Below are 13,912 nucleotides of genomic sequence, written 5' to 3'. Positions count from 1 at the left end.
CTCTCTTGATTATCACGTTTGGTGGTGAAATATATTTGTGTAACTCCTAAAACCGCTGAATATATATTGAGTATGGAAATGTAGGTTACTTAATGGAGCATTAGCGATGAATGGATGGTGACTACCAAAACGAAAAAGAATGAAATGGTTGACAAACGGAAATGAAAAAGGTACTGAATTGTTTTGTTTGAATGTGTATATATTAACATATTGGCTAGCAAATGATACTATTTATAGAATAAGGTGAGCTGAGGTGACCCAGTGGTTAGAACGCATGCATCTTACCGATGATTCCGGATTCACACCCAGGTTAGCACCACTATATATATGTGCTAATTTCTGTTTTTTCATCTCGCGCTTGATGGTGAAGGAAAACATCGTGCGGAAACCTGCATGTGTATAAGACACATTTATCGAAATTCTGCCGCATGTGTATTCCACCAACTAGCATTGGAATAGCTTGGTGAAATTTGTTCTAAACCCTCTCTTTAATGGGAGAGAAGGCCTTAGCCCAGCAGTGGGAAACTTATATAATACTCTTTATTGCACTGAGAAATTTTACACAGAAGTTTTAAACATGAAATTTTTGTTTACAATGGCGGGCTTATTTCTAAAAGAAATTTCTTCCAGCCAACCCACAGCTGTAAGAGATAGTGTTATATAGCAGGTATAAATAGTGCAACATTAGATACTCTTAGTAACATTATATAAAAGAAACAATATTAATATAATATATATTACGCTTACATAAATATATATAATAGAATAGAATAAATACATATATATTAAATTATTATACTTATACTACATCTAGATACACAAATATTATAAATATATCTACCGTACAAAAATAAATAAATAAATAAAAAAAAAAAGATAATGGTAAATTTGTCAAATTTATGAAACTTGTGAGAGAAAGTGCTCTTTTACTCTTTTTTTAAAGAGGTTGATATTTGGACTCTTTTGGATGGATTTTGGGAGACTGTTCCAGAGATTTGCTGCACGTACCGTGAAGGAGTTAAGCAGAAACTTTGTATTACATCTAGGCACTTCTAACTCTGAAGTAATACAGGAACGTCTAGAACGTGTTGGAGGAGGAAGAAGATTGAAACGGGAGCGAAGGTAAGCAGGAGAATTTGGATCATTAAGAATATTAAAGAGGACTGAAAGGATGTGCATATCACGGCGAAGGCGGATAGGGAGCCATTTAAGTTGAGTACGAAATGCAGATATATGGTCATATTTACGTAAGCCGTAAATGAACCGAATAGCCAGGTTTTGAAGACGCTCTAATTTATTAAGTAGCTCCTCAGTCACATCCAAAAAGCAGACATCAGCGTAGTCGAGGATTGGTAGAAGAAGAGATTGCGCTAGCATAATTTTTGTACTGAAAGGGAGAAAGTATTGGAGACGTTTAAGAGAGTGGTAAGTGTAGTGTATCCGCTTGCTAACATCATTGACTTGGGCCACCCAGGACATATTGCAGTCAATAACAAGACCCAAGTTCCTAACTGAATCGCAGTAAGAAATTGGAATCCCGTCATAAAGTAGTTTGGGGACTAGCCCCCAGTCTAGCTTGCTTCTAAGCCTGCTACTGCCAACAATTATGGCTTGTGATTTTTTGGGATTCACAAGAAGGCCAAAAGATCTAGCCCACGACTGAATAGCAGACAGGTCCATATTCAATAAATCAACAGCCCTGGGTAGCTCAGCCAAACTAAAATGTCGATAAAGCTGTAGATCATCTGCATACAGATGGAAGGGAGAAGTAATAAATCGGGAAATGTTATTAATAAAAATAGAAAACAGTAATGGTGAAAGTACGCCGCCTTGAGGGACACCAGCCGTGAGCTCTAACCAATCTGACGAGGAATCGTCGGTTTTTACACATTGCTGGCGTCCGAAAAGGTATGAATGAAACCAGTTAATAACAAGAGGAGAGACGTTGACTGCTCGAAGAGTACCAAGAAGTATGTCAAAATCAACGGAGTTGAAGGCGCTGCTAAAATCCAATAGAGCAATTGCAGTGAGCTTGGTGTTATCCATAGCCCACCGCACATCCTCCGTTATCTTCAGCAAGGCACCAACAGTGCTGTGGGATGGACGAAAACCGGATTGGAAAGGACATAACAGGTTGTAAGTTGTAAGAAAGGAATAAAGTTGTTCGTGTACAATGGACTCAATGACCTTAGAGAGGATAGGGAGGATAGATATAGGACGATATTGGGACATAGAGGTAGGATTGCTGGTTTTGGGAAGAGGTATAACGATAGCCCTTTTCCAGAGTGTTGGGAAGACATTGCATGAAAGTGAATAATTTATAATGTGAGTGATCACTGGTGCAATGTCATCCAACACTGGTAGAATCATATTAAGGCTGAGGCTATCGCTACCAATGGCTTTGGTTGAAATAGAACGGACACACCTCTTGATAACATCTTCAGAAACCAACTGGAAAAAGAAAGAGGGACAGTTTGGTGGTTCAAGAGAAGATAAATAAGAAAGAGTCTCTGATTTCGTTATAGGATCTACAGTAGTGGGAGGGCTAGTGAAGAAAGAATTTAGCGCTTTAAGGTCAACGGAACTGTGGCAGGCTACAGGAGTTTTGCCCACACCCATTGACCTTAAAAAACTCCAAACTTGGGATTGACAGAGATTTTTAATTGTTGAGTGAATGTAGCGACGTTTTGCGTCCCTACACATTCTGTTGCAGATGTTACGCAATCTTTTATATTCTACAAAATTTTCCTCAGATGGATACTTTTTATATCGACTCTTCGCTTTATCGCGTTTTGCCATGGTGTTTCTGATTACTGGTGTTAACCAGGGAGCTGGTGCATGCTTCATCCGCACTGGTCGTGCAGGAGCATGGATGTCATATATACGAATCAGTTCAGTAGTTAGATCGTTGACCATGGCATCAATGTTATTCGAAGATAGTAGTGACGACCAGTCGATATTTCTTACGTCCTCTTACAGGCTGTTTAAATATAACTCGGGTTTTTTATTTTATTTTTCTGTCTCTACGGTATCTCATCTAACGACCTCTCGTCAGAACCTATCTCCTGAATAGATATTATTCCGATGTTTTTTCTAGCAATCTTTTTTAAAATCTCGCCCATTTATAACTGTCAGGGGCAGGGGCCGTTAAAATGTTTTACGACCTGAATGTATAGAATTTACTAGATCGTCTATTAAATCGATGTGTAGTTAGTTCTTGTAACAGTTAAAAATATTTTTTTTATTAATAGTCGAATTTATGTTACGGTATAAATATTAAAAATAAAATGTTTTACGGGGCATAAATATAGAGGATACTTTTGATGATACCTATACATAAGTCTGTGTGAGTAGGTAGCACACATTCATAAAATTTTTGATTGAATCATCGGACTATTTGTTTAGAATTAAGTCCGTAGATCCCGAAGTCCAGGGTTCGAATCTCTGAGTCATGAAAATGTAATTAGAATTTTCCGTTAAAAATAATTGTAGCATCATCGAATCTGAAGTTATTATAATCCAATGAATGATTAGAAAGCGCACCTGTGCTTATGCACATACTTGTGCGTATGTGTCGTGCACATTTCGCTAGTCTCCGTTGAGGTCACACTTCTACCCCTAGATAGAAAAACTATGAGATTATTAGCTGTGCCTTCAACCTCATGCAAGTTTGAATTTAACAAATAAGTTATAGTGTAGTTCGTAGATCTTACTATAACTAAGTATTAAAACTCGCCTAAGTTAATCCCCAAAACATCATCTTTCTGCTAGTGTTAGTCCCGTCAAAATCCGTGCAGCTCCTTATAACATCTGCTAATGAAATTCACGTCAAAATCGGTTCAGCCGTTCTTTAGATAGTTTGTTACGACACAAATTGTATAAAATTGTTATATTTCTATATGTATCTACTGTGTATACATACATGTGCATTAAGTATAAAGTGGTAATTTTAATATTACGAACAGACACTAAAATTTTATTATATGTATAGATATAGATTACCACAGCGACGACATAAATTACGGTTCATAATTCTTGCAGTGTCATATGGGTAGTCATTGATTAAAGGCTCAAGGAATCAAGTTAAATTGCATATCTCAAAGTATTTCTGATAAACAAGACTCCAAACTACAAACATCATTGAAGAAGCAAATCTCCTCAGTTATCTCAGCAGTGGCACCCACATTTACGTATTTGAATACAGGCTGTATCACTTAAATAACTTATAATTATCATACAAAGTTTGACAAGTTGAGCGAAATGAAACTGTTAAATAAGTTCGTGTAATAACGCCAACTTAAAAACTGTATCAAGTTATATTATAAGCATACTGCAGTGGAGCACGTCTTAACTTTAATATACGACAGATGGTTCCGTGGAACTTTCTATTTGAAATGTTGGAAAACAAATTTTAAATGGAAATGAGGGGACAATTTTTTATTTAGAAATAAAATATTTAAGTTTCGAACGCTTTCGAAATTTTTAATTGAGTGAGATGTTCGAAGAAACGCCTTTTATTTCTCGTTGATGGTATGGAGAATTATGTACCTTATAGCATATGCATATAAGGACGAAACTTCTTCATAAAGAACGGAGAAAATAAAGAAACTGTATACTGCTTTTCTTTGGGTAGGGCTTCGTGCAATTCTGTCTGGCTTTAAAGGGTGAGTGAGTCAGTGCATACGACACAAGGGATATAAGATCTTAGTTCCCAAGGTTAGTTATTGATGATATGAGTGCTATAGAGTATTTAATTATATTTATAAGACAGAAGTTGTTGCCAGCGGCTTAATTCGCGTTTTTGGGTGTTTGGGTTTACCAAATTTCATCAAATTCGGTTCAGCGGTTTGGTCGTGAAAAAGTAACAGGCAAACAGACAGAGTTTTTCTTTCACATTTATAATAATACTATAAATAAATTTTGTGTCAGAAAAACTCGTGCGAAGTTAGGGCGAATTGTTAGTATAACATATGTACACGACAAAAGTATGTATATATACGATAATGGTTGCAATATACTTGAAAACATTAATTTCCACTATACCGGATGATTGATCATTCAGAAAATCTAAAATAAGGCGCGCCATTAGAGAGCGTTTTGACCGCATTTTGATAACCCAGTGACTTGGAAGAAGTTCCAATGAGCAATTAAAAGGCATTCCTCATATATATTATATGAAGTTTCAAACTACATCTGGTATGAACCAGTACTTGGATAACGTGAACATTAATTATATATATGTATATATATATCTATCGCTGTCCGAGCCCTACGAGATATGTATATCAAAATAATGTACACAGTATTGCACATCTTACGAAGGTCTTATGTTATATAGTATCAGCGAAGTGCGAAGTCGGAATGGGTCGCTAGAAACTAATATTTTAAATGCGAAAGTAACTCTGTCTGATAGTATTTCTCAAACCACTCAACTGAATTTCATGATATCTTATATATTGATAGCATAATCCGATTTTTGTCCCAAGTGATTATGCGATAATAGCTGCTCACTGAAAATCGTCGTGGTATCATTTTGAAAAGATGTAATATGCAGAAAATTAAAGAGTATCCTAGATCAAAATTTATTAAATCGTTACAATTTAACAATTAAATTATTTTTTATGGTATAATTCATTTAGAGTTGTAATACTTGCGCGAAACGTTTCTGACACATAAAAATGTGCTTAGTAAGCTTTTTAGTATATTAATAGAATGTTATAAATTTGGTGAGCTATTTTCAAGCATTCGTTTCCAAATCGGCTACACCTAATCAACTATATTGGACTTTGGGTCTATTTAAAATTGGAATCAATATTTATGAATAAATTAATCTATGCAGGGGTTAAGAGAGGTCAGGCTAAAATAATTTTATTTAAATATTTTAAGCAAGACATTAAAAATAAAAAGTGAATTAAGAGCTCTTTACATCACATCAAACATACCCTACCACCAAACATCAAGCCTTATCATTAATATTATCGTGTTCGAATTTGAAAGATGAGTGAGCTGGTATAACTATTGGCTATACCATAACGTATTCTGAACCGGTGGTAGCTTCACTTAATATAGTTGTCAAATGACGATGCTGAAGTGCTTGTAAAAGCCTACTTCAATAAAGTATATTTTGATTTTGATTTCTTAGTTCACAAGGTTAGTGGCGCATTGACGAACCAAGCTATTAAAATTCCATTCAAGAGCCAACGTTTACTAGTGGTGTCCACTTACCATCGGGTACCATTTGCCACTCTGCTTAAGAATACACAAGTGTAGTGGTGTTTATTTAAGTGTTATATTTGTTTTTGATATTATTTCGATGACGATATTTTTAGATTTTCATGAACTTCTTGTGTTATGCATGTTTTTGTGGCTTGGTGCTAAAAGGACTTATGTTGAACATCTTTGCTTTTGGAAATTAGAATAGATCAATTAACAGATGTCGCTTGCCTTATAAAATATGATATCATTGTCATTTAATATCACTAATATAAGTTTGAGCCATTATAGAAGAGAGATCTAAGAGAAATATTATTATTTTTTATTTGATAATGGCATGTTACAAAAATATGTTTTGGACCTTTTAGAAAAACGCTACTAACAACAAAATTACAATTTAATCGGACTCTCAAAATGTTTTCATTAAGCTTGACGACAAATTCTTCAATTGTATTCATTTGTATTCTTGAGGTTAGAGATCAACATTTACAAGCAATTATAAAATTTGTCAATTGTAATACAGAATAATGAATGAATTTTATGAATGTACTTGGTATGACTTGGTCTATTGAAAACCACAGTTTTTCACTACATAGTAAAACTAAGCAACGGATTTTGATGCGGTTTTTTTTTAATAGATAGAGTGATTCGAGAGGGAGGTTTTTGTGTATTATACATGGACAATATAGTAAAGAAACACTGATAGTTTTAGAAATTTCTAATGTGATATCGTAAATAATCAAATTCTGTAGTACATTTATTACCAGCTTTGCAGACGGGAGGGTCGCTAGTTAATTACAAAATCAAAATCGTTTAATATAATTAGTACGTAGTACTCTATTCGGCTCAGAGGTATTTTATAGCAAATATGTACATCAATCTGCATTAAATATGAGACATCATTACATATATTACTCTGATCCCAGTGCAAGTAGCTAAAGCACTTGTGTTATGGAAAATCAGAACTAACAACGGTACCACAAACACCCAAACCCCAGACAACATAGACAACTAATGATAATCTAAACCGACTCGGCCGGGAATCGAACCCGGGACCTCAGAGTGGCGTACCCATGAAAACTGGTGTACATACAACCCGACCAAGGAGGTCGTCCAATCGCATTAATATATGAGAAAGCATTTCTTTTATAATCAAGCTATATAACCTAGTAAACGAAAATAAAACTATGTAAAACTTATACCAGTATAAACAGCCCGTTTCAGAAAAGGTTTTACTATATAATATACTAGCAACCCGGCTTCGCCAGGATGCAATAGTGATACTAAATATATCACAGAATGTCTTTATATATAACGTTCATAGCTTTTTCAATCAAGTCCATATTGATATATGAAATGCACAATGTATTGAAGGTACTTAATTGGATAAGGATTAATGCTATATTGTTTGAAATTGCTTCGTAAATAATCCGTAATTTATAGTAAAATGTAAAAGTTAAAAAACATTATTGTGGGCTATCCCTAAAAGACATACCAGTATGGCCTTTTTTGTAAGTTGTACAATACTGTAGTACATTATTTTTATCTATAATGAAAGCGCCAAAACAAGTGTTCATATACGATATCACATTAGAAATCTCTAAAATTTTGATGACCTCCATGGCCGAGCGGTGTGTACACCGGTTTTCATGAGTACGCCACTCCGAGGTCCCGAGTTCGATTACCGGCCGATTTGATGTAGATTGTCGTAGGTTTCTCAATGTTTACTTGGTATACTTGGGTGTTTGTGGTACCGTCGTTACTACTGATTTTCCATAAAAAAAGTGCTTTAAGTACATACATTGGGTTCAGAACTTCAGAGTAATGTAAGTGATGTTGTGTCATATTCATATATTTATTTAATTTTATTAATATATATGTTATCATTTGTAACTTTTATGTATATATGTATAAACTTTTCTCTTGAATCACTCTACTTAAAAATGCATTAAAGTTGCGTAGTTCTTAGAACTAAGCATATCATATACAGCAGTGACTTTGTTTTATACTATGTAGTGATTTCGTTAGTAATTTGCTTCTATGAAAATTCTATCTCTATACTAAACTCTAACTCTATCTGTGTAGTACTATCTATTCAACATGTATTCTACAACAAAACATGAATACTTAGTTTGTGTTGTGAGTAAGTGATCTAGGATTTCGAGGAGGAGGTCTAACACAAGGGACAAAAATAATGCAAGGTTTTGCTTGTGACGTCATATAAACTTTTGCGGCAGACAATCCCCAAAATATTTTTGTTGTAATCTGTGGTAAATTTATAATTATAGTATGTGGACGTCTATCGTCACATACAGTTAAAAGGTGAAATATCTCTGTCAATAATAAAATACTTACAACATCATACAATTAATTGATATTATTTCAGTAAAACATCGCGCATTGTCTGACCATTATGTAATATATGTATACAACTTTACTTCACGCCGAATTTCTTTTTACAATTCACATACCACTTTTTTACTTGGTGGTCGGGCTTTGTGCAAGTCCGCCTGGGTAGGTACCACCCACTCATCAGTTATTCTACCGCTAAACAACAGTACGCAGTATTGTTGTGTTCCGGTTTGAAGGGTGAGTGAGCCAGTGTAATTACAGGCACAAGGGACATAATATCTTAGTTCCCAAAGTAGGTGGCGCATTGACGATGTAAGGAATAGTTAATATTTCTTACAGCGTCATTGTCTATGGGTGATGGTGACCACTTACCGTCAGGTGGCCCATATGCTCGTCCTTCAACCTATGCAATAAAAAAATCATACCAATTTTGTTCTTGCACCTGATCCAAGCTGTGTTATATAAAACGAAAACTTTAAATAACAGACAGTGAATTAAATTAACATTTTATTTACTTTGAAAAGGATATACTTTGTGGTATGGTTTATCGATTTATCGTTTACTAGCGATCGACCGAAAATAATGATCTAGTTGATCATTATTCTTTTCATAAACGTCAGATACAAAAGTTGACAAAGATTACCAAAGAATCGCCTTATCTAAAATCTAAGAATCATGTGGGCAAAACTGCGTTTGGAAACTAGCTTACTACAAATATTATTACACAGATAACCGGTTAATTCCGGATTCATATTTGAACTAAACAATATTTGTTCTTTAATACCGCAATTAGCAAATATGAACGTAAATTAATCTATGAGCTAAAGGGTCGAAGATTGTGATGTCTCAGGTTCGAATTCCGTGGCATTAAAACTTTTTGAGTTTGACTTACTAATTTACTATGATAAATACTACAGATAACCATCGGCAGCGGTAGTCCCATGCTTTAGATAGTATGTGAAGAGGTTGTACTAAACTCTTTCAGTGACGGATTTACCGTTCCATCCAGTGATAAGAGTAAGAGAATGTATATAAAGAATTCACCTATGTATGCGTACACTATGGTAGTTGTGTGTAATGTAAACATACAATGCACATAATTACAACTAAGTACACAATCATTGTACTATACGTCCCACGCAATTATCTAGTCTAACATTTTTTTTACCGTTCTAAGCTCAACAAAAACAGCCCGTAAATTGCTTGGGTTTGAACCCGCAATCATCGGTTAAGTTAAAAGAGCACGTTATTATGAAGTTTATAATTAATCATAATAAATAATATTCATTAATAAAATAAACGAAATTATATAATTGAAACAAAAGCCAATGAGTTCAATCGTCGTATCTGGTACATCTACCATCGCACTTTACTAATAGTTAATATGATATGTTCTTGGATATTCTCCATCTGATGGCCAACGGTATCGCCGCGATCATTGGTCAAATTAAATGACGCGCTTCCCCTTCCTGTTACATACTTCCGTCCCTTCAAAGATTGAAGATGTTACATATGAAAAAATAAGTAGTTACTCTTATTCATCAATTATAACATCCTATAAAAATCCCTAGTACAATATACTCCCCCCCCCACATTAAGAAATATGAGGGAAACGAGTAACTCGTTATTCCAGATAAATAAAAAAGTTTTATTACGTATGGTATATTACGCACGATATAAGTTAAATAAATAGTTCGCAAGCGTGTACATTAGATCTATATTAAAATAATAAATGTGAAAGTAACTCTGTCTGTCGCTCTTTCACAAGCAAACTGTTGAGCCGAATTTGATGAAATTTGGTATGAAGCAAACTTGAACTCCAAAAAAGGATATGGGCTACTTTTTTGCCTGACATATGGCAACCAATAATCTAAAACGCGAGCGAAACCGCGGGCGACTAAACTAGTTTTATATAAAAAAGAGATATTTTTTTATGGAATAGGCTGGTAGCATATGGGTCACCTGATGGTAAGTGGTCACCATCACCCATAGACAATGACGCTGTAAGAATTATTAACTATTCCTTACATCTTCAATGCGCCACTAACCTTGGGAACTGAGATGCTATGTCCCTTGTGCCTGTAGTTACACTTGCTCACTCACCCTTCAAACCGGAACACAACATTACTGCGTATTGTTGTTTAGCGGTAGAATATCTGATGAGCGGGTGGTACCTACCCAGGCAGGCTTCTACAAAACTATAATCTAATAGCAAAAAAATTGACTGTCTAATTACTGACCTATTTAGTATTGAGTATCTATCCAATTCATATATGGCGCAAATTAACGGTGTTCATTAAAAGTAAGTCAGTTGTTAATAATGTAATTACGGGACGGATTGTAATTTTGAAGTTAACGTTATATCGCGACTATATTTCCGTATGTACGTACGTGTAAAATTTACATAGAGATAACCCTCGCTATTCTACTATAAGAGTTGAATTAAAATATGTATTTCTTAGTGATGAAAGAATGAGCTGATATGGCCAATGGTTAGAAACGCATGCATCTTAACCGATGATTGCGAGTTCAAACTCAGGCAAGCACTACTATATACATGTGCTTAATTTGTGTTTATAATTCATCTCGTGCTCGGCGGTGCAGGAAAACATCGTGAGGAAACCTGCATATGTCTAATTTCATCGAAATTCTGCCACATGTACATTCCATCAACCCGCATTGGAACAGCGTGGTGGAATATGTTCCAAACCCTCTCCTTAATGGAAGAGGAGGCCTTATCACAGCAGTGGGAAATTTACAAGCTGCTACTTTACTTTTTATTTTTATTTCTTAGTATATACGTCACCAAGGAGTAACTATGCTTAATGTCAGTTCGGACCTTTGTAACTATATTTCAAAGATCAGACTATGATATCATTACATAGTATCAAAGTCCTTTCCTGCTGTCTGTCCCTATGTATATATTAAATCTTTAAAATTACGCAACGGTTTTGATGCGGTTTTTTTTAATAGATAGAGATGGTTAAAGTATTTTTTTGTATATAACACATGGACAATATAATAGAAACGCTGACTATTTTAGAAGTTTCTAATGTGATGTCGTGAATAAACTAATTCTATCGTATAATAAGTTGTTAGTGTTAAGTAACTTCACACGGATGCTATACTGATAGTATAGCATCCGTGTGAAGTCGGGGCGGGTCGCTAGTATATACATCAGACAGGTTTCCTAACGATTATTTTATTCACAACCGTGCACGAAAATGACTATAAATATAAATAGCCATACCCCTGACCTCCGGGTTCGAACCCAAAATCATCGATTAGAATTCATGTATCACTATGCTACCAGATCAATCAAATCAAAATCAAATATAATTTATTTCATTCCAGTAAACTTTGCAATATTTCATTTGAAATATTTTATATACGAGATGAGATCTACAAATTTAATTGGAACATCAAGTACAGTTTTAATTAATACAAATAACACTGACGTTTGAAAGTCAAACAATTAAAAATATATATAAATATATACATATTATTAAGTCTATAAATCTTATAAGTACTGAGTAAAGTTTGTTCATCCACGTGGGCCATTATTACCAATGTACATTTGATTCTAGATTTAACATGTTCCGATAACATATAAAACCTTTTCTGTGTGTGTAAAATTTCATGATAGTGTGCGTTTCTATACTATAATGTTGGTAGATCAATAAATAGGCTCATGGTAAGTGATCGAAAACAAAATATAAGACATTCCTTAGATCGGTAATGCACTAAAAACTTTGGGAACTAAGATGTTATTTCCCTTGTGCCTGTAGTTGCACTGCCTCATTCGACGTTCAAACCGGAACACAACAAATAAGTATTGTAGTGGCAGAATATGTGATGAGCGAGATGATTGGATGGTACCTACCCAGACGAGCTTCTTACCAAGATATCAGAGTTTCATGCATTTATTGTAAATTGAAACTTCATTGGTATTAATGCGGCAGTTTTCAATGTAGTTTAAGCGTTAAACGTATGGTATATAAGATTCAGTGAAATATCATTTATGAATTTAAAAAACGAGCTAATTCGACAGTCATATTGAAAAAAGCGTTAAATTTAATTGTAACCAGCAACAAAAAAAAACGTGTGCAAAATTGTAGCGTAATGAAAGGTTGGATTAAAATTCGAATCCAAAATTGGGTAAAATTCAAAAATATACAGATATATAAATATTTCAATTCAATTTGGTTCAATGGTACACATTACGAAAAGTTGAAAATTTATATGATTGTTATGTTGGAATGGATTTGTTTTATGTGATCGTAAATATATTTTATATGATATGCTTAAATAATATATTCTATATATTGATAATAATAAATTTGTCCTACTGTCTTAATATTTAATCTGTTTAAATTTTTACAACCAATTAAAAATTATTAAGTACCATCTGTTTTCATTCCAATTTTAAATACATTTAAATATAAAAGAAACACGAAGTTTTTTTTTTAATAATTCTTAAAGAAGGTTTTTGTTTCGTTAAATAATACGATGAAATTAATTTTAATGGTGAAAATATAAGACTCGACCAAATGACGTTTACGAAAAGATGATATCTGCCAAGGACTTTTCATGCTTTAACACCCTTTGTGGATTTGAGATAAATGATCTAACGTCAAAATTTTAATTATAATACCCATAAGTTTAAAACAAAACAAATAAATACAAATTCAATATTATCTATTGAATTGCCATTGGTTATTTAAATTTAAATTTACAAACTGATTATTAATTAATGCAAAAAATCATTAAATGTAATTCAATCTTAATTAAGTATAAAAAGCTATTTTTTTCAAAACTCACGTTTTATTTCTTCGTCGATTTTGTAGTATCACGATTTAAAAAAAAATCTTTCAAATAGAACACTGACACACACTCGAACATTCGATGAAATTCCCCACTGTCACCATTAATTCATAATACACTTAAGCGTTTGAGATCGTGCGACGAAAATAGTGTAATCATCTTGCGACAATCGAATTTTTACTCATCCATTTTATTGCACGGCTGCGCGACACGTACACACGCCACGGCGGTCCGCGAACGACTGACCCGGGAGCTACGCTGGTAGGAAAACGCGGGAAATGAAGAAGAAAACGCGCGAATTTTTTTTTTATCTGTGCACGTTTTGCATATAATTGCCAGTCATCAGAGACAGATTTTTTTTTATTAATAATATATATAGCTTCGCTTATAATTTATGAATAGATATGTCAAGGAATGCAATATTCAGCCATGACTTATAATGAAATATTATATAGCAATGAGTTATTTCAATTTATGTTTAATATGAGAATAAATGCTCCGAGAAAAGAAGGTCATAGCCTTC

At 34.0% G+C, this 13,912-nt stretch overlaps 1 protein-coding gene across 2 annotated transcripts in view; it reads right to left on the bottom strand.

The window, feature by feature from the left end:
* Positions 1-13,617, bottom strand: part of LOC124539751 (octopamine receptor beta-2R) — a 232,404-nt gene extending 218,787 nt beyond the window's left edge. For both annotated transcript variants that reach the window (XM_047117096.1, XM_047117095.1), the window contains exon 1: positions 13,387-13,617. The gene's annotated coding sequence lies outside the window, so the exon portion shown is untranslated. The remainder of the gene's footprint in view (positions 1-13,386) is intronic.
* Positions 13,618-13,912: the final 295 nt, after the last annotated feature.

This window comes from Vanessa cardui, chromosome 23 (assembly GCF_905220365.1).
Source record: "Vanessa cardui chromosome 23, ilVanCard2.1, whole genome shotgun sequence".
Lineage (NCBI taxonomy): Eukaryota > Metazoa > Arthropoda > Insecta > Lepidoptera > Nymphalidae > Vanessa > Vanessa cardui.
Note: the sequence above shows the minus strand (reverse complement) of the source record. Positions and strands in the feature narration are given on the sequence as shown.